The 12780-nt window shown below is 39.8% G+C and overlaps 1 long non-coding RNA gene across 1 annotated transcript; it reads left to right on the forward strand.

Moving 5' to 3' along the window:
* The first annotated feature begins 8607 nt into the window (after positions 1–8607).
* On the forward strand, positions 8608–9739 carry LOC121243109. Its single transcript, XR_005936063.1, has 2 exons — positions 8608–8880; positions 8989–9739. It is a non-coding gene; the product is annotated as an uncharacterized LOC121243109 (long non-coding RNA).
* Positions 9740–12780: the final 3041 nt, after the last annotated feature.

The raw sequence follows: 12780 nt of genomic DNA on the forward strand, positions 1-12780 counted from the left end.
CAAAATACTTCACAGCACCAAGATGCACCTCCTCCACCATACGTAACTCCACTGCATCAAGCAACGACATTGAATCAATAGCAGTTCTTCTCTTTCTCATATTGGCAACTGCATGAAAAAATCTAGAATTCTGATCACCCTCCTCCAACTACTTCTTCTTGGCAATCTATGCTAACCGTATTTCCTCATTGTTTTCCAATAATTAAGCTATGTTTTAGCAACCAATAACTCCATTTCTAATTCGTCATCAGAACCTGACTGTAGCTAAAAATCCAACTGCTCAATTCTCTCCTCAAGCTCCCTAACTGTATGATTCACATGCCCCAAGACACGCCTATTCCATCCCTCAAAGGCACTTTCAATTTTTTTTAACTTTGCTGCAAGTTTCAGAAGACCACTCTCCAACACCAGCTCCTTCCAAACTGACACAACACAATCTCGAAAGGAATGATGATGTAACCACATATTTTGAAATCGGAAAGGCGTCGGCTCGTATCTTTCTTCTACCTTTGAACCCTTGATCAACATGGGAGCATGATCCGGTGTTTTTCGAGATAAATATTCCATATAAGCCGACAGATACACTCTTAGAAATTCTGTGTTCATAATTGTTCAATCCAAATGAGCCCAGCTCCTAGCACACCCATGTTGGCCATTGCACTCTTGCGGCCATTCATAGGAAGGTCTAATAAACCACAGGATTGCAAACATCCATTAAAATCACCCATTGCCACTAAAGATCGCGGATTGCCTCCCACCCTCTCCCCATCTTCTCTGATTACATTAAAGTCTCCCACCACCAACCACGGCACCTGAGCACTATTAGTGCAATTTAAAGCATGCCATAACTCCCTTCTTTCCAAAAAACTGCATTTGGCATATACCAGAGTTATCAACGTCTTCTGGTTCACTCCACCAGCTAAAACTGTAAGCAATTGACCGGACATATCAACAATATCCACTATAAAATCATCCTGCCATAATAACCAAAGCTTGCCCCCATCAACTCATTAAAACAGAAATTTTTAAACCCAAGAAATTTGCTAAACTTGGGAGTTCTCCTCCGCTGCAAATGGTTCCACAATCGAGACCATTGACACCTGAAATTTCAAAATTAAACTCTTAAGCCTTCGCTTCGACATGCCTAATCCCCGCACGTTCCATACTAGTATATCACCAATCATTAAAATCATTTTTTAAAGGCGCGTTAGCACCTGCTGAGAATGACGTAAAACCATACCACCTCCCTGTTTCAAACAACCCTGGGATAACTTTGCTTCACTATCGGAATCATAGCCCCTCTCCTTTGCGAACTAGTTCATCAATTGGTCCTCATCATGATCCGACATGTGGACCTCTTCTAATATATAATCCAAAGCTCCATCTCCTCTTTCCCGTGCCATTAATTCATCAACAAGTTTGGACGATTCTCCCCCCTCCCAAGCCAGCCTATTACCACCATCCATGATCAAGAAATCTACTACAGGAGAAGCACTGGGAGCTTTCAGCGGAGACTTGCCAGACAACTGATTCTCTACAATCTCACCTAACTCCACCATATTCTTCTCCCCCTCCACACCCTCAACATCCCTCCTCACCCCCACACCCAAATCAATCAATGAAACTTCACCATCATCCAAAGTCCCCTCCTCCCTCTCCTCCGCATTACTATGAGCCAAAACATTGTCTTGCACCTTATCTATGCCCTCCATGATCCTTTCTATCCCGCTTGGTCCAGTTCAGATTCCACCCTAAAAGGTAGTTGTGTATCTTGCGCCATAGATTCCTTTTGTGCCCTTTTCTCACTCCACACTGGTTTTTCCACCTCATTATTCTCCTCCTTTCTTCGAACAACACGTTGTTGACCCATCCTACACGTCACTGCTGTATGCCCTTGTCCTTGACACTTTGAACAATAAACACCTAATTTTTCATATTTCACATATTGCCATATTTTTTTCTTAGCCACCACAATAGGAAAACCCTGAACCAATTCACCTGATAGATCAACCTCCACGCAAATACGCGCACCAGTCGGACCAGAACGAGACAATGTGGCATTATCATTCCCAAGATATCTCCCAAACCTACTAGCCAAAATTTGCAGACAGTCCCTATGATATAGATGCATTGGTAATCCTAGAAGAAAAATCCATTGTGCCGCCATTGACGGTTCTTCCTTCAGGTCGAACTGCTTCGTCCATCAAAAAATACAAAAACTGCATGCGTCAATAACACAACCCTATCTCGCCCAGCCATGCACAAAGTCACGTTCACCGCCCATCTGAACCAATACATGATAGTCATCCATAAAACTCACCGTTGGAATCTCAAGAAGACCCCAAGTCTTCACAATCGCCAGTCGCACTGCATCAATAGAAGGCCGCGTACGTAGAAATTTCAGAACTAATACAAAACGAAAGTCCTCCGCTGCCTTGTTCATCTCCGCCTCTGTGAAAATGAATCCCAACTCACCATCCAACTCCACCGAATACCGCATCGTCATTTTAAAAGCAAAAGAGGTATTACTAGAATGAGCCAATGCCTGCATGTATGATTTCTGTTTTTCATCACCAAGAAAACCACCAGCATCTCCATCCAAACGTGCCCCATTATCCCCCGTCAACGACAGAGTGCCTGAGGGAGTTGCCATAAGGCATAGCCCTTGGAAAACCCTAGTCACACGTCAAAACCAGGACTTCGTAAAAGACAGAGCAAAAACTCTCACTCGCTAGCCTCGGTAACTCGTCACAACACACCATACCAGCTCCGCACCTATTAATGAAAAACTGACATGTAAACTATTCATTGTTTTCCTTAGTTTACCAATAAACTAATGCATGTGCATGATCTAATTAAGGTTAGCTTTGGATTGAAAAATACTTTCAATCCATCTTATCTCATCTCATAATTATAATTTTCACAAATTTTTACATAAAATATTACAATAAATAATTCAACTTTTTCAAATTTCAAAACAATAATAATATTATAACAATATTTTATTCAATGTTTAACTTCAATCTCAACTTATCTCATTAGAACTCACTATCCAAACCTACCATAGCTCTAAAACAAATCTAGTTTTGCTCTCTATCACTCCCTCTACATCATTCTCTCTAGTTTTACTCCCCCACCCCTCCCACGCCCCAAATAAATTCTAAATAAAAAGATTCATTTGGAGTGTAAAAGAAACTAACCAAAAATCATCAAGGTGACTAACTACTTTCTCAGCCTCCCTCTATAATAGCTAGGCAAAGTTTGCCAACTTCAAGTAATCGGTATCAGCCTTAAAAAGTTCATCCTAGATGGTCTTGTATTTAGTCGTAATTGCTTTCAGTTCACCCCAGTAGTAACAAGCTCAATACGAAGTTTGGCTCTCAATTACTCAACCGAAGTGGCCTCATGTAGTGATCGCCACGATCTTTCTTAGCTCGGACGAATTACCGCTTGTTCTAGCTCATACATGAAGTCCTCAACAAGTGTGTGCTCGGTGCCAGCTCTTCCTCCAGCATTGAAACAGCTTGGGCAATATTCTACTCAACCTCTAAGTCATGGTCCAACTCATTCTTTGTCTTCGCCAAACATGGACCATTTAGAGTCTAAAGCCCCTTAACTCTTTTATTTGGACCTTTACCACAAGAATATCAATGTTTTGATCATGGGAGCACTTCCCCAAACGGCTTTCTAGCGCTTCTTCTCTGCCATGGTTTGTGATACAGATTGGAGTGCACCCTCAATAAATGCTTAGGAGGCATCCACCTTCTCCATCACGGTGGACTGGTGTAGGAGATGTACCCAACCAAAGGCAATAAGCCATGCAAAGGAAAGTACAATGTCATGTCCAACGAATAAAACATGAAGGTAAGTCAACTAGAGTATGATGGAAACATGATCTAGGGGAAGAAGTGTCCAGAGTTCCTTGGTGGTCTTGGCAACCAAGGGATTCGAGGTGGGGGAGCCTACGAAGAGGGAAAGATCCTAGGCAAGTCAGAATCTCTTGAAGGACAAATTCTAAGAGAGAGGAAACTGCAGGGAGCCTCTGACTTGGCGATACCTCCCCTAAAGGAACTTTCTCAAGACCAAAACCTCTATTGAAGACCTAGGATGAGTGGAATCATCCACTCAATAGGACACACAGAGAATACTTCGGGATTCCTTGCCTTGCCCTCACATACCAGACAAGTGGGAACAACGTTAAGATCCCCACTTCCTACAAATGCACAACACTCATTAGCACTAATTCCCAATGGGACATCTTCCACCAACGTTGTTACCTCTCCCTCGTCGGCGGCCATAGGAATGCATGTTAAAGCACCCCCAACTGCGGTATCCTTGAAAATGCCTAGTGTGTATCCTCCCTCCTCAATCTCTAACACCTAAAAGAATCACTCGGAGCAAGAGATGAAGAGGCCGATGGACAAAATCTCTTAAATAAAGAATCCAAAAGGGTTTCAGGGAATGAATCTGGAATTGAGTCAAAGAAAACTTAATCCAAAAATGAATCTATTTCTTGGGCACCTGCCCCATAACATTTGCTAGGCAATCAACTTTTAGCTAAAGAGGTGGTAATGGGTCTCCCTCCTGCCTTCAGGTATTGTGGTGGTAAAAGTAGGCGAAGAACATCTTGTTTAAGGAGTGGCATCATTCCCATTGGAGTGAGCAAAGCTGCGACGAGCATGTGGTCCACTATGTTGTCTCTAGCCCTTGGCATATGGTCTCCTTCCTTTAGGGTCTGAAGCACAGTAGAATCAGAGAGTTGTGGCCCAAGATTCAAGATCGTTCTGGCATAACAAGGAAACAATCGATATTCTCTAGGGTCATAACCACTTTGTAACTCATTGAAGTTAGGTTTTTTTGTTACCCAGATGCTACCCAAACATGACAATTCCCCCTATTGGGGGCTACCTCGAAAGTGGCAAAAATCAGGAACAAAACTTTAGGTGAACCTAAATGGGAGCTCGCGGTGGGTAGTTTCACTAGCAAAAATCTCCAAACTACCTTCTGACACAGAGAAAAGCTTGTAGTCCCATTTTTTGACTCGGTACTCAATACAAGAATGGAAGCTTCATTCATTCTCGTCATGTCACTTCACACTATGAGCTCATGGGTGGTCAAATCTAGGTTCTCCATCCTAACAACCTTAAGGGCTTGCCTTCATACAACATAGTTGGACAACAATATTATCCAAGTGTTGGGTAGTATCTGAGTAAGAGCCAAACCCAGATAGTCTAAGATATCTAAGATGGGACAACAAAAAAGAAGCCTTAGTCTCATCCAAAGCATCTCAATATACAACCCAAAATGCTCAACAACCCTTTCTGGGTTGATTCTGCCACTGTGGGAGTCATGAAGTATCAAACAGACATATTCTAGGATTCCAAACCATTCTCTTATAGAGTCCAACTTCTCCTGAGTGATGGTCACTTTCAACGACTCTCCTTGAAAGCTACAAGGCATGTAGAGTCTATGCCAACTGCGGTTCTAGAGCCATTCCCAAATGCATTCCCGTGAGTGTAGTTTGGAGACAAACATGAACAAGAAACTCGGGAGGTGTTTCTAGTAGGGTTTTCGAGAACAATGGAGAGTGTAAATCAAGAGGGATTGAGAGAATAAGGATTGATGGAGAATAGGAAAAATACGAAGTACACAATGAAAGAAATAAATGAAGGAGAATAAGAGCATGCGCATCGGTTTCTTTAAAGTGTATTTCATCTTCAAATTTAAATAATTTTATAGAAAGTTGACCCGCATTGAATTAGCCAAGCCATTTTCAAATGAAATTTGATCTACAGTAATTTCATCTTTCTTTTCAAAGATGAAAAGAACTGTTTCAAGTCTAAACGAATTGTTTATTAATTTCGGTCATCTATCTCCCGCGATTCTTTCTCTTTCTTCCTCCATCTTCCTCTCCCGCATTTCTTCTTCTCTTCTTCCCTATTTCTCTCTCGTGCTCCGTTCTCTTCTTCTATTTTTTTTTCTCTTATTCTCTTATTCCCTCTCCCGTGTCTCTTCCTTCTTTCTCTTCTTCTAGTTTTTTTTTCTCTTCTTCCCTCTTTCTCTTCTTCCGCAACCATTCTCTCTTGCAACCATTCTCTCCTGCGACGGCACTTTCCAGCACGGCACATCAGCAGCTTTTCTCCAGCACGACAAGCACACGGTAAGATTCGAAACCCTAGCCAAAATTTCACTCTTGATTTTTATTGTTTGGGTTTGATTTTGTTGATGTTGTTTGGGTTTGATTTGAAACCCTAGCCTTGATTCTACTCTTGATTTTATTGTTTGGGTTTGATTTTGTTGATGTTTGGGTTTGATTTTGTTGATGTTGTTTGAGTTCTCCGAATTGTCGATTGAATTATTTGGAGCGTGGGCTGAGCTTCTTGAATTCCCCTGAAGTTTGAAACATGGTCTCGGGTAGTTTGAAACATGTTTGTAATTATGGTCTCGGGTACTTTATGAGATCTCGCTTGTCTTCATGTTTGTAAAGAATATGATACCAAATGTGAGGAGTGTGTTAAAAGAAGCAACGAAAAAAAATGATATCACATGATATTAGCTTAAACCAGCCCTGCAGCAGCACAAATACTTCCAAAAATTCAAAAATAATGCTACCATTTGTGTCCTTCAGCATTTTGTTTTCAGTAGGTTCATCAAAAGATCTACCCAAAAGATCATGCTTTCTCAATAGTTCAATCTGAAACTTCCCAAAGATTCAAAAGCCCCATCTTTGTTCCAATTGTATTCTCATATACTATGGTTAATTAGTAGCAGACCTGCGCGATGCACAGAAATACCTAAATTTATATTAAAAAAATGCTATATGTAACTAACTTAAATACGTTAAATCATCATTCTACAAAAAGTATAACCTTTAAAAGAATGTCAATGTTAGCATCTTGATCTACAAAATTTGGTGGAGCATCTCAATCTTCTCTCTTCTTAGTCTCCTTTGCTTTTATGCTTGTGATGGAAACATCACAAACTTGGTTTGGGTGGAGAGAGAGGCAAATAGCTCTTTACATAGTGTGTCAAAGTAATCCTAACCATCAAGAGACAACTTATAGATTTTCTCTAAAATCCAATAATCTTTATGAATCCGTCAGTTACCAAACTCAAAAGGCATGAGTTGAGAAAATTATAGACTCTACGAACTTACGAAAACTAGCAACTTAATTAGACATTATTTTTCATTTAATAACTTTATTTAGTTAAATATGATATTTCATTTTCATTAAATATAACATAATGGAGGAGTTGATGATGTGATTGACAGGAACAAAGCTTTGTGAACCCAAAATTATATCTTGTAACAAATATAATTTTCCAAAACTTTGTTGGCCTACGCAGGTTGACTATAAATGTTCACATATTGTTAAGACAGAAAAAGGAGACTCATTTTGAACTGTTTCCAATTGTGAGACCATGAACAAAAATAAATGGATTTTCCAATTTACAAACAGAAAGGGAAGAGGAGGAAAAAAGACCCAAAAAAGAGGGAAAATGAAATCTGCCCATTGGATGCAGTCATCTAATCAAAATTCTTTTTGAGGAGATTAATCTCAACCCATATAGGGAAGAATTATTCTTATTGCAGTCCCCGAACAGGGACTGCATTGCAAGCTTAATGAAATGCAGTGTTTCATTACGAAGCATTGCGTTTCATTACAGGAAAGAAATCAAGTCCTGTAATGAACCTGATGAAGTCGAAATTGCCCCCCCTTGCGACAACAATACCCTCGAGGCTAGCTGGGATGATAGCTTTGTGTTAATTACTGCTTGTATTGGTCATGTTCAAAAGAGTTGATTATCTGAGATTATCCTCTTGCCGTTATGCACTCTACTTGTTTGTAAAAATTTGTGAATGGGTTCCACTTGTTTGTATCTTGAAGAATGGTTTTCATCCTAGCTTAGCTTTATTCAAACAAAAATCTGATGGGCAACAACTTGGCATGTGGTCAATATTGGTTGCCCGAGCCCTTCGCAGACAAAGTCCAGGTGTATATGTCTTTCATATTCTCCATGAGTTCACAGACAATGAACTCAATGTCTTATTGCTTGTAGTAGTCTTGGGAATTGTTGCAAGTATAGTTGAAGTGCATGAAATTACCTTTAATGATTAGTTCAATTTACTTCCATCTAAACAATAAATGTAGCTAAGCATGCGAACACAAGTACCAAAGTGCTAAGTGAATCCTTCAATGATCAGTTCCATTTTTCTGAATAGTTGGTCAGCTCATTCGAACATATTTCTTGTTTATAAATGTTAGTCCTGCTTGTAATGTTTAATATACCTGTTTTTTTGAAATCAAGTATTGTCTTTAAGCAATGGTTTGATTAGACCTGCTTGCATGAGATTATGTGTGAATACTTGAGATTGTGGTTGTTGTTCAGTAGTAGTATGTGCTTGAGTCTAGTCCTGATTTTTTACAATTATACTTGAATCAAAGATGGACACCACATTTGATGAAGATCCCTTCTTTACCACTCTATTGCAAAGTGGTGAACAAGTGAGATCCACAACCGTAATGACTAGTAGTCATGATAATATTGGACTTCAAGCAACACTATTGGAAGGTGAAAAAAGGCCACCTAGAAACACAACGAGGTGTGTCTTTCACCTTAGAGGAGGACAATCTCCTCTTGTCGGTTTGGCTCAATATTAGCATGGATGCTATACGGGGGACGGATAAAAAATATTTTCAAATGTGGGAGAGAATTAGCAATTATTACAATGAGCATAAAAATACTAGCATGGCAAATCGTTCTGGGGGGTCATTGACCAATTGATGGTCGGTGATCCAAAAATGTACAAATAAATTTTGTGCTGCTGTGGCTCAAGTAGAATCTTTGCATCCAAGTGGTGCAACAGAGCAGGATAAGGTATGAGTTTCTAACTAAATTTCATTTTAAATTTTCTTGCTAAAATTCTATTCTCACATTCTTGTTACATTTGCATATTTAGATTGAAAGAGCTAAAATCATGTACAGAGAGACTGAGAAGGCCACATACAACATGGAACATTGTTGGTGTCTATTGAGACACCAACCAAAATGGCAGCAACACGTGTCCATGTTATCAACTAGAAGGAAACCACATGGGAAACGCTCTACTATGGCGGAGTCGACTCCAATAGGAGACGACACGATAAATGACAACGTGAAGGTCATTTTTGAGAGGCCTCCAGGCAAGAAGACTGAGAAAGAAAGGAGAGAAAAAGGAAGGCTGTAGAATCTTACGATGCAGAATTTGTTGAGGCCTTAACTTGCATGATAAATGATAGAGTTGTTTTCATGTTTGAAAGAAGACAAGCGACTAGTAAATTGGATGCTGATAGGGCTCAATTACTAGTGGAGAAAAAAAGGAGAAATGATACGGAGAATAGGAAGATCGATATGGAGATAATGAAGATGAATCTTGCTTGCATGAATGGAATGCAACGAAAGTATTTCTTGAATCTTCAAAAAGAGGTTTTTGAGAAATCAAGGAAGTGATTTTCATCTCCATCTCAATCTTCATCTTTTGAAGATGTGTAGCCTTTTGTTGGTGGGGAGTTTTGGGGTTGTAGCCTATGCTGTTTTGTGATTTTTTGTTATTTTGGATCACAAATATGGGTGTGATGTTCATAGTTTTATATGTTGGTTACCACCCTATTCATTACTCTTATTTTGCATTAGTTGGTGATGATGTTTGTGAGAATTGGCTTGGTTGCATTGAAGATCGATGTAATTATTTTGATAATATTGATATCATGTGATGAAATTATGTTTATTGGATTGTGAAAATGAAAATGAATATGATTGTTGGAGATTATAGGAGGCTACGAAAATAGAATTAATTAAAAAATAAAAATTAATTATAAAAATATAAAAATAAAAAATAATAATATTTTATTATTATAGAGAGTGTGATGACTAATCCAATGTAGACTTTAAGTTTTGAATGGTTAGCTAAAAGTGAAAAAGTTACATATTCTTCAAAATTTGAAGAATAAAATAGCCAATTCAATGCCAATGCTCTAATAAGATAGAAGGAGAGAGGTAAAAGGTTAACAGTTATAGAAAGACAAAACATCGAGATTTGGGGAAACTTAGCCAAAGAGGAAGCGCCACGTGATAAAAGAAAGGAAGGCACGCCGAAAAAAATAATGGGATCCGCATTGCACGAAGTGAAGTGTGAAAATGTGTATGGTGAACCGTCAACTCACACTAAGAAAAATGTTTTTCCAAGAAGAAGGGCATGATAGGAATTAAAAAAAGGAAAATTCTCATATTCACACTTGTGGCTAGAATCTGCAAGGTAACTATTACGTAAAAATATGCGCTAAGGTCGAGGAGAGGTTGATAGGCGACCGAAGAGATGTGAATGAGAAGTTACATTAAACAATGCAAGAAAGGGTTGAAACCAAGTAAAACACATCATTTGGGAGACTAGCTGATAATGCTAGGAGTCACCATGGTTGACAAATAGTAGCACTTTATAAGGTTTATCTCATGAGAGATTTGCGCAAACGAAACAAGTCCCCAAAGACCCTTACACTGGTGGGACACTATCATCTCTAGTGTCATGTTCAAAAGGATGGATTTTTCTTGTTGGCACCTCAAACCCTATAAATATCCACTCAGGTACACATTACAGGGATCTAGATTCATTTAGAGACTCCAGCTTCTCTCGCTGATGTAAAGAGACTAGAGTTAACATTTGAGAAAGGCGACTGGGTATATCTCAAGGTATCTCCCATGAAAGGGGTGAGGAGATTTGAGCTTAAAGGACAACTAAGCTCAAGATATATTGGACCTTACCTAGTAGTGGAAAAAGTAGGCCAATGAAGGAATTCATAACGTGTCCTATTTAAGGAAAACTTTTGGGAACCAACAACCCCGATTAATTAACCCAAATCTAGTTTCATTGCAAACGAATCTCACATGTGAAGAGAGACCAGTACAGATTGTAGACTGGAAGGACCAGAGATTATGATCTAGATTGTACCATTGGTGAAGGTGCAATGGGGAGATCAAGGAAACAAAAAGTTCACATGGGAAAGTGAGCGGATCACCCAAGAGCAGTTCTCATATTTATTCAAGTCATAATGAGTGCATTGTAACACGTAAATTTGGTAAATTGAGGGAAGAAGTAAGGCTATAAGTAAGCCTCTAGTATACCCCTTGGACCATAATACTTAGAGCCCTTAGAACCATAAGCAGGGTGCGAGAGAAAATAACTACACGAAAGGTAGTGATACCGCTCGAAATAATGCGACAGTTCTTAGAAGAACGACGCAAAATGGCTTGGTTGGAAGCCAAACGCCGACAAGTAGAGGAGGAATGCCCCTAGATGAAGAGAGTACTTGGAGGGAAAACTCTCTAATAACAAAGATGTTGAACCATGGCGGTACAACCGGGGCACAATGTGGGGAAAAATGAGCGGTATCGGAGCGTGACAAGCGAGAGAAGAATAAGGGTGAGGATTTACCAACGTTCCACTATACATAATCTAGCGGAAGAGCTATGATTCGAGAGAGCACAACCAGCGGGCGATGCAGAAGCAAGAGACGGAGGAGACAAGAGGAGGAAGCTCTTGTCCCGATTGTGGATGATGAAGGTTTGTTGATGGATCGAGGTGAAGGAAGGGATGTGCTTTAAGTGGTATCGACAGAAAACACCAAAGAACACCCTGCCTCATGAACCTCCCTTGGTATATAATATTGAGGGATGATCCTCATTGAATTTCAAGGACATAATTCATTATAAGGAGGGGATGTAAGGATCACGCCAGTGAAAAAGAGCAGACCACCTTCCAAGACCAAAGGGAAGGTGAAGAAGAGAGCTTGTCCTTGTCAAGTGGAAGGCAAAGATGATATTCCCTCGATTAAGTAGAAAATGAGACAGCGCTGGTCTACAGAGTGCAACTAGTCCAATGGAAGGGTGAGTGGCATCATCTAGAAAGCCTGGCAAGCACACTTCAGCATAAATTGTAACAATGATTTTCACCCTGAGCTGGGTGAGCAAGTACCCAAGTGAGGAGCTAGTAGCTAAAGAGGCTAGTAGTTTTGGAAAAGGTGCCAATCGTAAAAAGGCAAGGCCCGTGCAGATGTATGAGTTTTCCGAGATAACAGACTGCGGATTAGACTTAAGGCAGGCTGTAAGGATGTGCGTGGCGTGACCTGATTCTTTGTCTCTATCATTTTGTAGTGGACGATTGAGACCAAAGGGTTCCTATTCAAGCATGCCTGGAATTAGAAGGATGTCTGGCTGTCCCATTCTATAAATGGCTTAAGGTAAAAGCTAAAATCTCACTTTTGATATAATAAGTGTTGGATCTTCTTTGAAGTTGAAATTCTTAAATAAAGCGAGTGACTTCAGGAGAGCGATGGAAGAGGAAGAGCAGAGTAGCACCGCCGTAGTGAGCGTATTATTGTGAGGTAGGTTAGCTTCTAAGATAGTATTGAGAAATGCGCAGTAAGTGTTGTGGGTATGTCATGGGATTTGAATGGCATATTTTGTAACATTTTCCCTTTTTGATCATGAGTAAATGAATATTTTTATTCATTATGTTTACGATTATTTTTACTTTCAGTCTGAATGCTTGGATTTGTGATGTGGTGATTTCAGGTGAGTGTGTGTGTGGTTATTTTTACTTCGAGAGTCTTAATGTGTGTCAATCATCATGGATAGATAGATGTTGCCTAGGTCATTCCTATGACACGTTACCACTAATTTCATGTGGAAAGGAGAATGCCTCGTGTTAGATTGGATGGAACGTTTTCATATTGATGTCATTGG

Source organism: Juglans microcarpa x Juglans regia, chromosome 8D, assembly GCF_004785595.1.
Source record: "Juglans microcarpa x Juglans regia isolate MS1-56 chromosome 8D, Jm3101_v1.0, whole genome shotgun sequence".
Lineage (NCBI taxonomy): Eukaryota > Viridiplantae > Streptophyta > Magnoliopsida > Fagales > Juglandaceae > Juglans > Juglans microcarpa x Juglans regia.